The sequence below is a fragment of the Aegilops tauschii genome, chromosome 5 (assembly GCF_002575655.3).
Source record: "Aegilops tauschii subsp. strangulata cultivar AL8/78 chromosome 5, Aet v6.0, whole genome shotgun sequence".
Lineage (NCBI taxonomy): Eukaryota > Viridiplantae > Streptophyta > Magnoliopsida > Poales > Poaceae > Aegilops > Aegilops tauschii.
In genome coordinates this window covers 202,537,649-202,556,466 of record NC_053039.3, presented here as the reverse complement: position 1 = coordinate 202,556,466, position 18,818 = coordinate 202,537,649, and positions in this window count along the sequence as shown.

The following is an 18,818-nucleotide window of genomic DNA, read 5'->3' as shown; positions in this document are numbered from 1 at the left end:
TGATCAAGTTTATCTATGAACAATATTTAAATCTTCTCTGAATTCTTTTATGTATGATTGGTTATCTTTGCAAGTCTCTTCGAATTATCAGTTTGGTTTGGCCTACTAGATTGATATTTCTTGCAACGGGAGAAGTGCTTAGCTTTGGGTTCAATCTTGCGGTGTCCTTTCCCAGTGACAGTAGGGGCAGCAAGGCACGTATTGTATTGTTGCCATCGAGGATAACAAGATGGTTTTTTTTATCATATTGCATGAATTTATCCTCTACATCATGTCATCTTGCTTAAGGCGTTACTCTGTTGTTATGAACTTAATACTCTAGATGCATGTTGGATAGCGGTCGATGTGTGGAGTAATAGTAGTAGATGCAGGCAGGAGTCGGTCTACTTGTCTCGGACGTGATGCCTATATACATGATCATACCTAGATATTCTCATAACTATGCTCAATTCTGTCAATTGCTCAACAGTAACTTGTTCACCCACCGTAAAATACTTATGCTCTTGAGAGAAGCCACTAGTGAAACCTATGCCCCCGGGTCTAACTTCATCATATTAATCTTCCAACACTTAGTTATTTCCGTTGCTTTTTACTTTGCTTTTATTTTACTTTGCATCTTTATCATAAAAATACCAAAAAATATTATCCTATCATATCTATCAGATCTCACTCTCGTAAGTGACCGTGTAGGGATTGACAACCCCTTATCGCGTTGGTTGCGAGGATTTATTTGTTTTGTGTAGGTGCGAGGGATCCGCGCGTAGTCTCCTACTGGATTGATACCTTGGTTCTCAAAAACTGAGGGAAATACTTACGCTACTTTGCTGCATCACCCTTTCCTCTTCAAGGGAAAACCAACGCAGTGCTCAAGAGGTAGCAAGAAGGATTTCTGGCGCCGTTCCTGGGGAGGTCTACGCAAAAGTCAATATACCAAGTACCCATCACAAACCCTTATCTCCCGCATTACATTATTTGCCATTTGCCTCTCGTTTTCCTCTCCCCCACTTCACCCTTGCCGTTTTATTCGCACTCTCTTTTCTGTTTGCCTCTTTTTTCCCATCTCTTGTTTGCTCGTGTGTTGGATTGCTTGCTTGTCATGATGGCTCAAGATAATACCAAATTATGTGAGTTTACCAATACCAACAATAATGATTTCCTTAGCACTCCAATTGCTCCTCTTACCGATACTAAATCTTGTGAAATCAATGCTGCTTTGTTGAATCTTGTCATGAAAGATCAATTCGCCGGCCTTCCTAGTGAAGATGCCGCTACTCATCTAAATAGCTTCGTTGATTTGTGTGATATGCAAAAGAAGAAAGATGTTGATAATAATATTGTTAAACTGAAGCTATTTCCTTTTTCGCTTAGAGATCGTGCTAAAGCTTAGTTTTCGTCTTTGCCTAAAAATAGTATTGATTCTTGGAATAAGTGCAAAGATGCTTTTATCTCTAAGTATTTTCCTCCCGCTAAGATTATCTCTCTTAGAAACGATATTATGAATTTTAAGCAACTTGATCATGAACATGTTGCACAAGCTTGGGAGAGGATGGAATTAATGATACGTAATTGCCCTACTCATGGTTTGAATTTGTGCATGATTATACAAAAAAATTATGTCGGATTGAATTTTGCTTCTAGAAATCTTTTAGATTCGGCCGCGGGAGGCACTTTTATGGAAATCACTTTAGGAGAAGCTACTAAAATCCTAGATAATATTATGGTTAATTATTCTCAATGGCACACTGAAAGATCTACTAATAAAAAAGTGCATGCGATAGAAGAAATTAATGTTTTGAGTGGAAAGATGGATGAACTTATGAAACTATTTGCTACTAAGAGTGTTTCTTCTGATCCCAATGATATGCCTTTGTCTACTTTGATTGAGAATAATAATGAATCTATGGATGTGAATTTTGTTGGTAGGAATAATTTTGGTAACAACGCGTATAGAGGAAACTTTAATCATAGGCCTTATCCTAGTAATTCCTCTAATAATTATGGTAATTCCTACAACAATTCTTATGGAAATTTTAATAAGATGCCCTCTAAATTTGAGACTAGTGTTAAAGAGTTTATGAATTTGCAAAAGAATTTCAATGCTTTGCTTGAAGAAAAATTGCTTAAAGTTGATGAATTGGCTAGGAATGTTGATAGATTTTCTCTTGATGTTGATTCTTTGAAACTTAGATCTATTCCTCCTAAGCATGATATCAATGAGTCTCTCAAAGCCATGAGAATTTCCATTGATGAGTGCAAAGAAAGAACCGCTAGGATGCGTGCTAAGAAAGATTGGTTTATAAAAGCGTGTTCTTCAAATTTCTATGAAAATAAAGATGAAGATCTAAAAGTTATTGATGTGTCCCCTATTAAATCTTGGTTTTGCAATATGAATCTTGATAATGATGGGACTGAATATGATCCACCTTTACCTAGAAGGCGTTCCAAAAATTCGGAGTTTTTAGATCTTGATGCTAAAATTGATAAAAGTGGGATTGAAGAAATCAAAACCCTAGATATTAATGGACCCACTATTTTGGATTTCAAGGAATTTAATTATGATAATTGCTCTTTGATAGATTGTATTTCCTTGTTGCAATCCATGCTAAATTCTCCTCATGCTTATAGTCAAAATAAAGCTTTTACCAAACATATCATTGATGCCTTAATGCAATCTTATGAAGAAAAACTTGAGTTGGAAGTTTCTATCCCTAGAAAACTTTATGATGAGTGGGAACCTACTATTAAAATTAAGATTAAAGATCATGAATGCTATGCTTTGTGTGATTTGGGTGCTAGTGTTTCCACGATTCCAAAAACTTTGTGCGATTTGCTAGGTTTTCGTGATTTTGATGATTGCTCTTTAAACTTGCACCTTGCAGATTCCACTATTAAGAAACCTATGGGAAGAATTAATGATGTTCTTATTGTTGCAAATAGGAACTATGTGCCCGTAGATTTTATCGTTCTTGACATAGAGTGCAATCCTTCATGTCCTATTATTCTTGGTAGACCTTTCCTTAGAACGATTGGTGCAATTATTGACATGAAGGAAGGGAATATTAGATTTCAATTTTCATTAAAGAAAGGCATGGAACACTTCCCTAGGAAGAAAATAAAATTACCATATGAATCTATCATGAGAGCCACTTATGGATTGCCTACCAAAGATGGAAATACCTAGATCTATCCTTGCTTTTATGCCTAGCTAGGGGCGTTAAACGATAGCGCTTGTTGGGAGGCAACCCAATTTTATCTTTAGTTTTGTTGGAGTTGTGTCGAATATAGTGTACAAGGTGGTTACAGTTGGACTCTGAGTAGTATTGTGTTTAGATAGGTTATGGAGTCGTGTCCTAGTAGGACACTTGTATCCTAGGCCTCTCATATATAGCGAGGGTTGACACACGATGTAACCTATGCCAACATAATAGCACCGGAACGCAGGGGAAGCCGGCGGCATGTGCCGGTGTCCAGGGCGACCGGGTGCGGTATTGTAGCGGTGTCATGGGGAGGAGCACCCATAGTCAGGCCCCGGGAATGTGGCCATATCGGTGAACCTAATTAACAAATCTCGGTGTCGTGCTCGTGTGATTGCTTGGTCCTCGGATGATCGACGGTGTGCCTCGGATTTATTCTAACAAGTGGTATCATGAGCAAGGTTACGAAGAGGCTGTGGATTATTGATCTAGAGGTGAAAATATCGTGGAAGAATTATCGTCGGCGAGATCGGAAGAATCGGTGTGGGTCACGATCGCGTGGACGCCGAGTTGAGTACTCGGAGTCGGCGAGATTGATACGTGGCCTGCGGCAAGGCGGACATGCCCAAGCGGCGGAGGACGTGCGTAGGGGGCAGCTGAGCGTGGACTCGATCGGTCACGGGACGTGCAGATTCTAGCGAGATGTGTGGTGCAATTGGAAACAACCGTACATACGAGATTTGTTTTTTGACCAAAAGAGGACCGAGTCCTCGTATGCGACGCGAAGGAAGGCTGAGACAGATCGATTCAAGCGAAGAAAATCTATCGTACTACGCATCCATCGGGAAGAGCAGGGGCTATTGGCAGCAACAACGACGCACCAGGTTGTGTCCAGCGGCAAGTAGAATAACAATGGCAATTCCAAGGCTAGAGTCAGCGAAGCATCAACTAGTACAGGAGCTATTCGTGAGTAGCAGGATTCAATCAAGTGATCTGGTTTTGCTGCTTGCACACGAGAAGTGAACTAGGGATTTGGGGTTTTGCTAAGTGCATGCGAATTGCAAGGCATTCTCGTGAAGCTTGAGTATGTTTTCTCTAGCTCGGCCGTACAAAGAACTATGACACCAAAGGGTACTTGGTTTGAGGTGAAGAAGTTCAACAGAACTGAAAACCTTGGGTTATGGCAGACAAGGGTGAAATATTTGGTGGCACAACAGGGATGTTTGAAAGCATCGCGGGAAGTCATGCCAGCTAAGATGGAATTATCATGTGATGGATGGAAATTCGCGGAAAACGATTTGGGAGCCTCGAGCATGTCATATAGCCGGACAAGTTTGGCTGGGTCGGACTGGACAGTCTGACGGATCGACGTGAGTCGGTTGGTACAGAAGACGGTGGTTGGATCAGCGACGACGACATAGGAGCGTGATGTTGATGGTGAGCGACTTCTGGAGCGTGGAAACACGTGGCGCAGGCCCGAGGGCTTGTGCGGCTTCGACAAGACTATGGCGCGGGGTTGATTCAAGGTGGTGTATACACGTAGCTTGAAGTTGACGGGGCGCGTGGGTGTACTGATCATCTACCATGGAGTCATGTTGAAGGTGGAGCTGGAGTCTGGAAGACTTCACTCGCTGCTAATTGAGGGGCTGCGGCGTAAGAGCTCAGAGAGTCGAAGCCTATTCAGCGGGAAAAGCGAGTGACATGCAGTTCGGACTGGAGCCCAGTGGTCTGATGGAAGCGTGAAACTCTTCATCGGTCAGTGATAATCGATGGCACTCTGCAGTTGGGGTTGAGTGGTGTGGTTTAGCGACCCTTGAGACTTGACCGGGACAGCAGAGGCTCGACGCGGTAACAGCGGCGTGGCATGCAGTTATGCACGAGGCATGGAGACGGGCCAAGGCTCTGGTGGTCATACATGTGGTGAGACAACCGCGAATTTGACTCGGGATGACTACAAGCAATGGTGAAATTCCTTCAAGTTTCAGACAGGGCGGTCAAGGAAGAGCGGTGATGTTGAGTTCAGGTAACTCTTATGTGTGACACCCAGTATGTGAGTTGTTCACTTTCACGCAGGTCAGTGATCAATGTGTGATGGCGTTGGACTGATACTCTGGAAGTTGGGAGCGCAAACTAGAGTAACGTGGAACTTAATTTTGCTCGAGTGTTAACTGTGGTCAAGAAAAGGAGGGACTACAAGTTGCAGGTGGAGTCATATGGAGTCTTTGGAGTAGCAGCGGTGCTCATGGGATAAACTCAAGTTCAATGTATATGGAAGTTTGACGCATGGACGAATCCAAGGTGGTGGAGAATATTCGCCAAGGTGGAGTTTGTTGGAGTTGTGTCGAATATAGTGTACAAGGTGGTTACAGTTGGACTCTGAGTAGTATTGTGTTTAGATAGGATATGGAGTCGTGTCCTAGTAGGACACTTGTATCCTAGGCCTCTCATATATAGCGAGGGTAGACACACGATGTAACCTATGCCAACATAATAGCACCGGAACGCAGGGGAAGCCGGCGGCATGTGCCGGTGTCCAGGGCGACCGGGTGCGGTATTGTAGCAGTGTCATGGGGAGGAGCGCCCATAGTTAGGCCCCGGGGATGTAGCCATATCGGTGAACCTCGTTAACAAATCTCGGTGTCGTGCTCGTGTGATTGCTTGGTCCTCGGATGATCGACGGTGTGCCTCGGATTTATTCTAACAAGGTTTTTGCTTTTTGCTTCTGTTTAGCAATAAATATTTGTTCCAGCCTCTGGTTAGATGTGTTTTTATGTTTTAATTAGTGTTTGTGCCAAGTTAAACCTATAGGGATCTTCTTGGATGATAGTTATTTGATCTTGCTGTAATTTTCAGAAACTTTCTGTTCACGAAAACAATTGTTAAAAATCACCAGAACGTGATAAAATATTGATTCCAATTGCTGCTGATCAATAAACAAATTGCCTAGGTCGTCCTATTTTGGCTAATTTTTTGGAGTTCCAGAAGTTTGTGTTAGTTACAGATTACTACAGACTGTTCTGTTTTTGACAGATTCTGTTCTTCGTGTGTTGTTTGCTTATTTTGATGAATCTATGGCTAGTAAAAGAGATTATAAACCATAGAGAAGTTGGAATACAGTAGTTTTAACACCAATACAAATAAATAATGAGTTCATTACAGTACCTTGAAGTGGTCTTTTGTTTTCTTTCGCTAACGGAGCTCACGAGATTTTCTGCTAAGTTTTGTGTTGTGAAGTTTTCAAGTTTTGGGTGAAAAGATTTGATGGATTATGAAACAAGGAGTGGCAAGAGCCTAAGCTTGGTGATGCCCATGGCACCCCCAAGATAATCTAAGGATACCAAAAAGCCAAAGCTTGGGGATGCCCCGGAAGGCATCCCCTCTTTCGTCTACTTCCATCGGTAACTTTACTTGGAGCTATATTTTTATTCACCACATGATATGTGTTTTGCTTGGAGCGTCTTGTATGATTTGAGTCTTTGATTTTTAGTTTACCACAATCATCCTTGCTGTACACACCTTTTGAGAGAGACACACATGATTCGGAAATTATTAGAATACTCTATGTGCTTCACTTATATCTTTTGAGTTATATAGATTTTGCTCTAGTGCTTCACTTATATCTTTTAGAGCACGGTGGTGGATTTGTTTTATAGAAACTATTGATCTCTCATGCTTCACTTAGATTATTTTGAGAGTCTTAAATAGCATGGTAATTTGCTTAAATAATCCTAATATGCTAGGTATTCAAGAATAGTAAAAATTCTTATGAGTGTGTTGAATACTATGAGAAGTTTGATGCTTGATATATGAAGATGGTGATATTAGAGTCATGCTAGTTGAGTAGTTGTGAATTTGAGAAATACTTGTGTTAAAGTTTGTGATTCCCGTAGCATGCACGTATGGTGAACCGTTATATGATGAAGTCGGAGCATGATTTATTTATTGATTGTCTTCCTTATGAGTGGCGGTCGGGGACGAGCGATGGTCTTTTCCTACCAATCTATCCCCCTAGGAGCATGTGCGTAATACTTTGCTTTGATAACTTGTAGATTTTTGCAATAAGTATATGAGTTCTTTATGACTAATGTTGAGTCCATGGATTATACGCACTTTTCCTCCCTCCATCATTGCTAGCCTCTCTAATACCGCACACTTTTCGCCGGTATCATACACCCACCATATACCTTCCTCAAAATAGCCACCATACCTACCTATCATGGCATTTCCATAGCCATTCCGAGATATATTGCCATGCAACTTACCACCGTTCCGTTTATTATGACACGCTCCATCATTGTCATATTGCTTTGCATGATCATGTAGTTGACATTGTATTTGTGGCAAAGCCACCGTTCATAATTCTTTCATACATGTCACTCTTGATTCATTGCATATCCCGGTACACCGCGGGAGGCATTCATATAGAGTCATATTTTGTTCTAAGTATCGAGTTGTAATTGTTGAGTTGTAAGAAAATAAAAGTGTGATGATCATCATTTTTAGAGCATTGTCCCAAGTGAGGAAATGATGATGGAGACTATGATTCCCCCATAAGTCGGGATGAGACTCCGGACGAAAAAAAGAGGCCATAAAAAAGAGAAGAAGAAAAGGCCCAAATAAAAAAATGAGAGAAAAAGAGAGAAGGGACAATGTTACTATTCTTTTACCACACTTGTGCTTCAAAGTAGCACCATGATCTTCATGATAGAGAGTCTCCTATGATATCACTTTTATATACTAGTGGGAATTTTTCATTATAGAACTTGGCTTGTATATTCCAATGATGGGCTTCCTCAAAATGCCTTAGGTCTTCGTGAGCAAGCGAGTTGGATGCACACCCACTTAGTTTCTTTTGTTGAGCTTTCATATACTTATAGCTCTAGTGCATCCGTTGCATGGCAATCCCTACTCACTCACATTGATATCTATTGATGGGCATCTCCATAGCCCGTTGATACGCCTAGTTGATGTGAGACTATCTTCTCCTTTTTGTCTTCTCCACAACCACCATTCTATTCCACATATACTGCTATGTCCATGGCTCACGCTCATGTATTGCGTGAAGATTGAAAAAGTTTGAGAACATCAAAAGTATGAAACAATTGCTTGGCTTGTCATCGGGGTTGTGCATGATTTAAATATTTTGTGTGGTGAAGATAGAGCATAGCCAGACTATATGATTTTGTAGGGATAACTTTCTTTGGCCATGTTATTTTGAGAAGACATAATTGCTTAGTTAGTATGCTTGAAGTATTATTATTTTTATGTCAATATAAACTTTTGTCTTGAATCTTTCGGATCTGAATATTCATACCACAATTAAGAAGAATTACATTGAAATTATGCCAAGTAGCACTCCACATCAAAAATTCTGTTTTTATCATTTACCTACTCGAGGACGAGCAGGAATTAAGCTTGGGGATGCTTGATACGTCTCCAACGTATACATAATTTTTGATTGCTCCATGCTATATTATCTTCTGTTTTGGACGTTATTGGGCTTTATTATTCACTTTTATATTATTTTTTGGGACTAACCTATTAACCGGAGGCCCAGCCCAGAATTGCTGTTTTTTGCCTATTTTAGAGTTTTGCAGAAAAAGAATATCAAACGGAGTCCAAACAGAATGGAACCTTCGGGAACGTGATTTTTGGAACGAACATGATCCAGGAGACTTGGACCCTATATCAAGCAACCAACAGGGAAGCCACGAGGTAGGGGGCGCGCCCTCCACCCTCGTGGGCCCCCTGTTGCTCCACCGACGTACTTCTTCCTCCTATATATACCTACGTACCCCCAAACGATCAGATACGGAGCCAAAAACCTAATTCCACCACCGCAACCTTCTGTACCCACGAGATCCCATCTTGGGGCTTGTTCCGGAGCTCTGCCGGAGGGGGCATCCATCACGGAGGGCTTCTACATCAACACCATAGCCTCTCCGATGAAGTGTGAGTAGTTTACCTCAGACCTTCGGGTCCATAGTTATTAGCTAGATGGCTTCTTCTCTCTTTTTGGATCTCAATACAACGTTCTTCCCCTCTCTCGTGGAGATCTATTCGATGTAATCTTCTTTTGCGGTGTGTTTGTTGAGACCGATGAATTGTGGGTTTATGATCAAGTTTATCTATGAACAATATTTGAATCTTCTCTGAATTCTTTTATGTATGATTGGTTATCTTTGCAAGTCTCTTCGAATTATCAGTTTGGTTTGGCCTACTAGATTGATCTTTCTTGCAATGGGAGAAGTGCTTAGCTTTGGGTTCAATCTTGCGGTGTCCTTTCCCAGTGACAGTAGGGGCAGCAAGGCACGTATTGTATTGTTGCCATCGAGGATAACAAGATGTTTTTTTTATCATATTGCATGAATTTATCCCTCTACATCATGTCATCTTGCTTAAGGCGTTACTCTGTTGTTATGAACTTTTACTCTAGATGCATGTTGGATACCGGTCGATGTGTGGAGCAATAGTAGTAGATGCAGGCAGGAGTCGGTCTACTTGTCTCGGACGTGATGCCTATATACATGATCATACCTAGGTATTCTCATAACTATGCTCAATTCTGTCAATTGCCCAACAGTAATTTGTTCACCCACCGTAAAATACTTATGCTCTTGAGAGAAGCCACTAGTGAAACCTTTGGCCCCCGGGTCTATCTTCATCATATTAATCTTCCAACACTTAGTTATTTCCGTTGCTTTTTACTTTGCTTTTATTTTACTTTGCATCTTTATCATAAAAATACCAAAAATATTATCCTATCATATCTATCAGATCTCACTCTCGTAAGTGACCGTGTAGGGATTGACAACCCCTTATCGCGTTGGTTGCGAGGATTTATTTGTTTTGTGTAGGTGCAAGGGACTCACGCGTAGTCTCCTACTGGATTGATACCTTGGTTCTCAAAAACTGAGGGAAATACTTATGCTACTTTGCTGCATCACCCTTCCCTCTTCAAGGAAAAACCAACGCAGTGCTCAAGAGGTAGCAGAGCGCACACGGTTGTCGGTTATAAAACTGTATGCAAAGCTTGAATACATCCCACACGATTCATCCGTCGTACCCGCGTCAGATGATTGACCTATCGCACTCGTTCTTCTATGACCCAACGTTTGCGATGCGCACAACATCACAAACATTCCATAATTGCGAAGCGTGTGTGATAAGGTGATTATCGCAAGCATTTAATAAGAAAGAACTGTGTGCGATGTTGTTGCTAATCGCACAGTTTTTTCTTGGCTGATCGTGTGTGTAGTAGAGATTGATCGCACATGTAGTGGATCCTAGAAACGTGTCTGATCTCCACGTATATCGCAGACGTTTCGCTTTCGCAAACCGTGTGCAGTGTAATCCCTAATTTAAAAATCACATGTTTTGAATTTGAAAGTAGGCAATCACTTATCTCATATCCAACCATGTTTATTACAAATATAGGTTCAACCACGAATGCATAATTCGATGCACAGGTATATATACTGAAGAACTACAGAAGCACCAAGTAAAGAATGATGAACCACAGTTGTACTAAAGACTGTAAAGATAGAGGCGAAAGACATTTTGGTTGTTGGAGAAGGTGAACCGGAATGCCCATATTGTGCCCTCCTCCATGCGTAATGCGCGCACGACTCTGGGCCACCCCTTGTGATGGCCGCCCGTCCATCCTTCATTGTCTTCATTAGGACTTCTCGATGCTCATTGTAGTCTGGATGAAATACTTTAACCTTTATTGTGTGTCCACCAATCATGTACTTTGCGAGGTAATCTTGAGTGAACTGCTTCGGGAACCACTGCGAATGAAAAAGATTCAGACATTGTTGTCTAACAACTCATTATGGGCAGTAAAAAGAGAAGGTTGCAGAGTTTGTAGTTACCATCCTACAGCTCATTGTTGTGTTAGATAGGGTATAAACAAATAATTTGCTTGCCACCACTCGCATCTTTTTGCTAATAATCCTTATCAGTTTTCTCACTTGGTGCTTGTTCGTGAATATCTCATTGCCCCATACGCAAAAAGGGTCGATGCATGGATCCTTGCCGAGGGCATATGTACCTACAAGCAACAAGTCAATATTAGAAGCTAACAAGTGTCTAGGCCTGGATCTATATGCACTACATTATGGAACAACGAGGGGAGTACAAGCCGAGGGATGAAACTAACCTTGGCGAAAAATGGTGGCTACTCCCGTTGTTGTCATGCATAAGTAGTGGAAAGGCATGATAAGTACAACAACCTTAACATCAAACAAATATAGCAAAGCTAAACAACATCATCTCCAAATGATAGCTTGAATGTGTTGGTTTCAGCATGCTGTTAAAGCAGATATAAAATGGAAGGCAATGTTACCGACAACATGCTTAACAGCCATCAAATATTGCAATTCAAACTGGTATTGTTGAAAATGAATAGAACATAGGTGATGCTTAAACATCACACTGGATAAATGTGTAAAACTAAAATAAAGGGCATGTGTTAACTACACCAGGCATAACTGGAACCAAATATAGCCGTTCAAACTGGTATTGATGCAGTCGAGCGGCACAGTTCCGACATGCACATAATGAACATCAAATTGTGAATGATTGAAATAAACAAGGCATAAATGATCAGTATAACAACCAAATATAGCCATTGAAAACTGGACAGAGTCTCACTGCAACCAACCTAACAAGCAAATACAGATAAACATGGCATATGCTTGAAAACTGGACAAATGCTCACTGCAACCAACCTAACAAGCAAATACAGATTGAAAGTGCTAGTTATCAACTAGAGGGGGTGAATAGGTGATTTTTATGAACGTCTTCAAAACACGAGGTCTTTGAAGACAAACAAGTAATTGAACCTATATGATATGCCGCAGAAAGTGAACTACACTAGACAGGACATAGTCAAGTAAGTAATATAGAGAAAGCACGAAGACTAATAGCAGCTAGGAGTGCGGATCGGAATGGAAGACGGTATGAAGCCAAACAAGTAATAGTCTTCACACAGTGAAGTCAAACAGATCAGACAAACAAGCAATGACTTCACGAAGACAACTGAAATGTAAAGAAGGTAGAGGATAGAACTAGTGGCCTGGTGAAGGCAAAGATTTGGTAGACCAGTTCCAGTTGCTGTGAAAACTATACGTCTGGTTAGGGAGACTGAGATTGAACTCATAAGACTGTGTCTTCACCTTATTCCCCTTGAGCTAAGGACGCCCAGTCCTCGCGCAATCACTCTGGTAAGTCTTCAAGGTAGACTTCCAAACCTTCACAGACTCCGTTCACTGGCGATCCATAATGCTTTTGGATCCTTAGAACGTGACGCCTATACCGGATGGAGGATGCACAGTCCTCAAGTGTAACAAGTCTTCAGGTCACGCAGACAGAAAGACTTCAGTGATGCCTAACACTCTTTGGCTCTGGGTGTTTTGGGCTTTGTCCTCGCAAGGATCTCTCTCTCAAAGGCTTCGGAGGTGGGTTGCTCTCAAACGACAAAAGTCATGCACTAACTCTGATCAGCCACCAATTTATGGTGTAGGGGGTGGGCTATTTATATCCAGGAGGCAACCTGGCATGATATGTCCGAAATGACCCTGGGTCACTAAGGAACCAACATGTGTCCAACGGTCGGATTGCAAACACACATGGCAGCTTGGCTTGGGCTACAAGCAAAACTGACTCATCCAACTCTGGATAAGATTTGCTCCCATTGTCTTCGCTCGAAGACATGGGATTTTGGTTGAGCATCACTTTAGTCATCTGACTTTGTTCACTTGGACCCCACTTAATAGTTCGGTGGTTCCTATGACTCAATAAAGAAGAAAAGGGAACTATGAAAGAAACTATGACTTCGCACTCCATAGTCTTCAAGTGAATGTCTTCATCGTCATTGTCTTCAACGTGAATGTCTTCACAAACCACCATTGTCTTCAATGTCTTCATACATTTTTAGGGGTCATCTCTGGTAGGTAAACCAAATCAATGAGGGACTACTACCTGTGTTATCCTGCAATTCTCACAAACACATTAGTCCCTCAACCATGTTTGTCATCAATACTCCAAAACCAACTAGGGGTGGCACTAGATGCACTTACAATCTCCCCCTTTTTGGTGATTGATAACAAACTGGTTGAAGTTTTCAACGGGGATAAAAGTATGTGAAAGTTAAAGTACATGGGCATTGTCTTCATAGGTTGGAAGAGGCTCCCCTTGAAGATGTGCATATAAGTATTTTGCCTTCGAATGCAAATGCACATGGCAGGTTTTGCTTTGTGGAGATCTTCTTCAACACATGAAGAAAATTCATCATGCATACATAAAAGTAGTGAAGATAATGAAATGCATAATGAGAAATGGGCATCTACAGAATGACTTCATGCGGGATTTATCATCGCATCATAAGGTAGCAGCAAAAGTGGCAGACAACCATCAAGTTTAAGTGTTACAACTCAAAAGCCAACAGTTTCAAGAATGAGAGTTGTAAGAACTTAGCAAAAAAGAAGCACCTGACCCATATGGACCCGCTTGAAGACTATCAACTCATATGCTTCTCCCCCTTTTGTCAGTAAGGACCAAAAAGGTTTGAAGACATAGAGTGTCTACTCGTTCCTAGTCGATGAAGATGTTGGGGCGGCAGGGTCAATGTTGGAGTTGGGCAGTGCAGAGGGGCCTGATGCAGAATCCTGATGCAGTTGAGCCATCGCTGGTGAAGTGGCGTCATCCTCTTCATCTATGACTCATGCAACAACCGTGGGAGCCGAAGATGAAAAGTCAGAATCTTCAAGGGAAGGAGTTGTACGCCAGCTTGCTGATTGGGGAGGCCTGGAGTCAAACTTGAAACGTTCAGTGAAGCCATCTGCTCGAAGATCGTCTTCATAACAGAGCATTGTGAGGCTCTTCCAGGACCGTCGACAGGCTTCATGCGCAACAAAAGAATTCTTGGTTGCAAGGTTGCAAATTCGATTGACGTCAATGAGCAGACTCTGCATCTAGCGCTTCAGCCTGTCATGAGCCTATCCTGCTTCTGGTGAAGTGATACAAGAAGCTCTCTATCATTCAGGACACGAACACGCTTCTGAGGCCTTTGAGCTATCGTGCTAGCTGTTGCATCAATGTTTGCACGATGCAGCAGACGAAGTTGACCAACAAGTGGACCAGCAGGAGCAGGAGGATTTGGCACATGAACACCTTCAATAGGCCGAGTGAAGCTTTGGAAGGTAGCATTGTCTTCGCGTATTGGCTCCTTGGCAGGCACATGATAAATAGCTTCACGAGACATGTTCACTTCAGGCAAGAATACAACATGGTTGCGTGCTGAAGCTTGATAGTTGATGGTTGAGTGAAGCTTTATCAGCCGCATGACCCATGGAGCATAAAACTTGAGGCCAAACAGATCAATGCCAGAAGCTGCCAACTGTCAAATGAAGAAATCTTGAGTGTTGAACTTGATGCCATTGATAATGTAGAAGACCAATATCTTCATGGTGCCTTCAAGATTGGCGTCAGGAGAATGTCCCTTGATAGGCCACAAAGTACGCCTCAGAATGTGATAAATGGTGCGGGGCAGGTACTCGGGGTCCTTGTCATAGAACTCCTTGGGATATTCAGCACCAATGGGCAATGGCTTCATCATACCGAGCATTTGACTCATATTGGGCTCAGGCCTTTGGAATACACTCTGCAATTCTTGCACATGAAGCTGACAACCTGGCTCATACAGATCACCAGGAGTGGGCAGGGAAGTTAGCTCGATGATATCTTGAGCTTTGGCTTCATGATGAACATCCCCTGTCATCCACTCAAGGACCCATGTCTTCGGATCCCTGTTGTAGCCTGATATGTGTAGAGTGGCATAGAATTGCAGAAGAAGCTCTTCATTCCAGTGCTCCTTGTCAGTGACAAATGGGAGTAGCCCAACTTCACAGAAGTAGTCTAGGGCTTCTTCAAGGCATGGCAACCCAGCAATGGCATCACAGTCAAGACGCTTGTGGGGAAAAATCATGTCTTGATTGTAGAGAATGCAAGAATAGTAGCTCCTTTGCTGGTGGCTCCAAAACCTGTCAGATGAAATCTTTGGCTTCCTGAAGGGGTTCTTGGCCTTGTCGAAGAATGTGTTGTGCTCTCTGAAGCTTAGCACACTAAAGGAGCCTTGTGTAGTGACAAGACTTGGAAGCCTTGGAAGCCTGGGCTTTGGCTTCTGCGTTTGAGGCCTTTGCTCCACGTGATAGTCATATTGGGGACCAGGAGCAGTGGGTGGTATCAAGATAGGCCACCGGACAGTAAAGAGCTCACCACAATTGAACACACTTTCCATGGCGTGAGGCACAGGGGGAGGAACGGCCACATCCGAGGTGGGTGGCTGCGAGTTGTCTTCCGTGGCAGCAATGACTTCGGGCTGCACATTATCTTCAGCCATGACAACGTCATTGGCTTTATTAGTGGTGGTGGTGGCAGCCGCATTTGCCTCAACTTCAGTGGCTTCATGGACCGGGGGGTCTGGCACAATCACTTCTTCTTCTTGAACAACGGGATCAATGGTAGGGGGAATAACTTCACAGTCTTCTTCTTCTTCTTCATCGGCTGATACAGCCGGAATATCTTCAGCCGCTTTGGCTTCAGATTCTTGATCCGTCACTGAAGGGATGGCTTCAGGAAACACTTAACGTGCTACTGAGCTTGTGTTTTGCACATCCTCTTCAGGAATGCTGGACATGAAGACCGTGGGCCTAGGGCCTCTGCGAAACCTTTGGAAAGAAGGCGACACCTGTGGTGAAGGAGTGGTCTTCTCCATGTCTTCTAGTGTATCTTGCGGGGTCTCAAGCACCGGAGTGGTGACATGAGCGGGTGGAGTGCGAGGAATGACTTCATGCAAGTTGGGATGTTGTTGTTCCTAGAATACATCTTGTGTGATTAGCTTCATGGGACCGCCAATGCTTATCAGTTCACTGCTCGTAGGAGTAGGCGATGATACCGGGTTGGGCATGATCTGAGGAAGGACTCCATCATCTTCAACATTGTCATCATGACCAATGTCTTCAGCTGCGGTGGAGTCAGTAGCTGGAATATCTTCAGACTCATGAGCCTTTGTGGAAGCAGGCTCATGCACAACGAGACGACACTCGCGATTGGTGGAAGCTGGCAGTGCAATAGAGATAGGCCCAACGAGCAATGGTTCTTGGGGAGCAGCACGTTCCTTGCGTGAAGACTTTGAAGACTTTGTCTCCAGCTTCTTCTTGGAGGAAGCAGCATCAGAAGTATCATTGTGCTTCCTCTTGTTGGCTTTGGCCTAAGCCAGCTTAGTATTTTTCTGCTCAGAAGCTGCTGAAGGGATCTTTGGCTTCGACCCAGTCATACTGGTTGGGAAGATAATTGATAGAGGCAAAGGTGTCCCGTCTTTCGATGAGATGGTGGCTATCGTTTTCGAGGAAGTTGACTTTGACGATCCGACTACGAACGTGCGAGGACGACGCGCCTTAGCAATCGCTAAACCAACTCCGAGAGGTTATTGACCATGCCGGAGCACGATCAACCTGACCACGAAGGTCTGTTTCCTGCAGGCAAACGAAGAACAAGCAAGAAACTAAGATTGCAATCTGGATATTGCGAATATAAGAGGAAAGCTTTATTGATCAAAGGTGGGGTTCTGTGACGCCTTTGTCTGGTCGTTGAACACAAACAAAGCACGCGAACTTGCAGCTATGGCGAACTTTAATCTAAACAAAACCCAAAGTCAAAACGATGCCCTAAGGGCTGTATATATGGAGGAAGAGGAGGGGAATTTCATGGCCCCTGGGGGAGGGGTTCGAAACCAACCCTATCTCTTGTTTCCCCACACATACGGACTCTAAAAACAGCCTATACTCAAGTATTTTGAAATTACATGGGCCTGGCCCAATAATAAGGTGACACAACACCTATAATAGCCTTTGGACGAAATTTATGAAGTGGCATCTTGTATATTTCGTCCAAGGCTTCATGCACTCATTATGATGGCTTCAAAGTCCTAAAATCATCACTTGTAACTCCGTTCTTGTTCCCCTTGCGCATGCCATCATCTCCATGCTTGGTCTTGCTCCAGTGTTCATCCCTCTTATCCATGCCAGGCCCTTCGTTTGTAAGCAAAACAAATGTATCCAATTTAGGCAGCATCATATTCTCATGAACATTAGAATCATTACCAAGAAACAAAAGTACCTGATAATTTAATTGGCGTGCGCGAGCTCTAGTAATTGGTCCAGTATATGTAGTAGTAGGGCTGTGGGTGTAACAATGGTATTGATGTCCTCATCATCCTCCCCTTCTTGAAATGAAGTCGTCCTCGACGGAAGCTCATCTTCCTCACCCAAATAAGGCTTAAAATCTGCAATGTTAAAAGTGGGACTAACCCCAAAATCTGCAGGCAGCTCAAGTTTATATGCATTATCATTTATTTTCTCTAACACCTTAAAAGGACCATCAACACGTGGCATTAGCTTTGATTTGCGCAAATTAGGAAACCGATCCTTACGCAAATGTAACCAAACAAGATCTCCAGGTGCAAAGAGAACATGTTTTCTACCCTTATCTCCAGCAAGTTTATATTTAGCATTCATACACTCAATGTTCCTTATTTAACTCATGCATTTTTAAGATCAATTCAGCATGTTGTTTAGCATCAAAATTAACCTTCTCCAAAGATGGAAGAGGCAACAAATCAATGGGTGCACGAGGTAGGAAACCATACACAATTTCAAAAGGGCACATCTTAGTAGTAGAATGCAACGAACGATTATAAGCAAATTCAATATGAGGCAAGCATTCTTCCCACATTTTCTTATTATTCTTCAAAACAGCCCTAAGCATAGTAGACAAAGTTCTATTGACTACTTCAGTTTGACCATCAGTTTGGGGGTGACAAGTAGTACTAAAAAGCAGTTTAGTACCCAACTTAGCCCATAAACATCTCCAAAAGTGGCTAAGAAATTTAGTATCACGATATGAAACAATAATATTTGGCACACCATGCAAGCGAATAATTTCACGAAAGAACAAATCAGCAACATTAACAGCATCATCGCTTTATGACATGGTATAAAGTGTGCCATTTTCGAGAACCTATCCACGACAACAAATATGCTATCCCTCCCCTTCTTTGTTCGAGGTAAACCTAAAACAAAGTCCATAGATATATCCTCCCAAGATACACTAGGTACAGGCAAAGGCATATATAAACCATGAGGATTGAGTCGTGACTTAGCTTTTTGACATGTAGTGCAGCGAGCAGCAAAACGCTCAACATCCCGTCTCATCTTTGGCCAAAAGAAATGTGTAGCAAGTATATCCCCCGTCTTCTTCACGCCAAAGTGTCCCATTAGTCCTCCTCCATGCGTCTCCTGCAACAACAAAAGACGAACGGAGCTAGCTGGAATGCATAGCTTGTTACCACGAAACACAAATCCATCGTTAACGACGAACTTGTTCGATGTTCTACCTTCTTTACAATTCTGCAATACATCTTTAAATTCAGCATCATGCACATACTAATCTTTGATGGTCTCCAAACCAAATATTTTAAAGTCAAGTTGTGAAAGCATAATATAACGACGAGACAATGCATCAGCAATAACATTTTCTTTACCCTTCTTGTGTTTAATGACA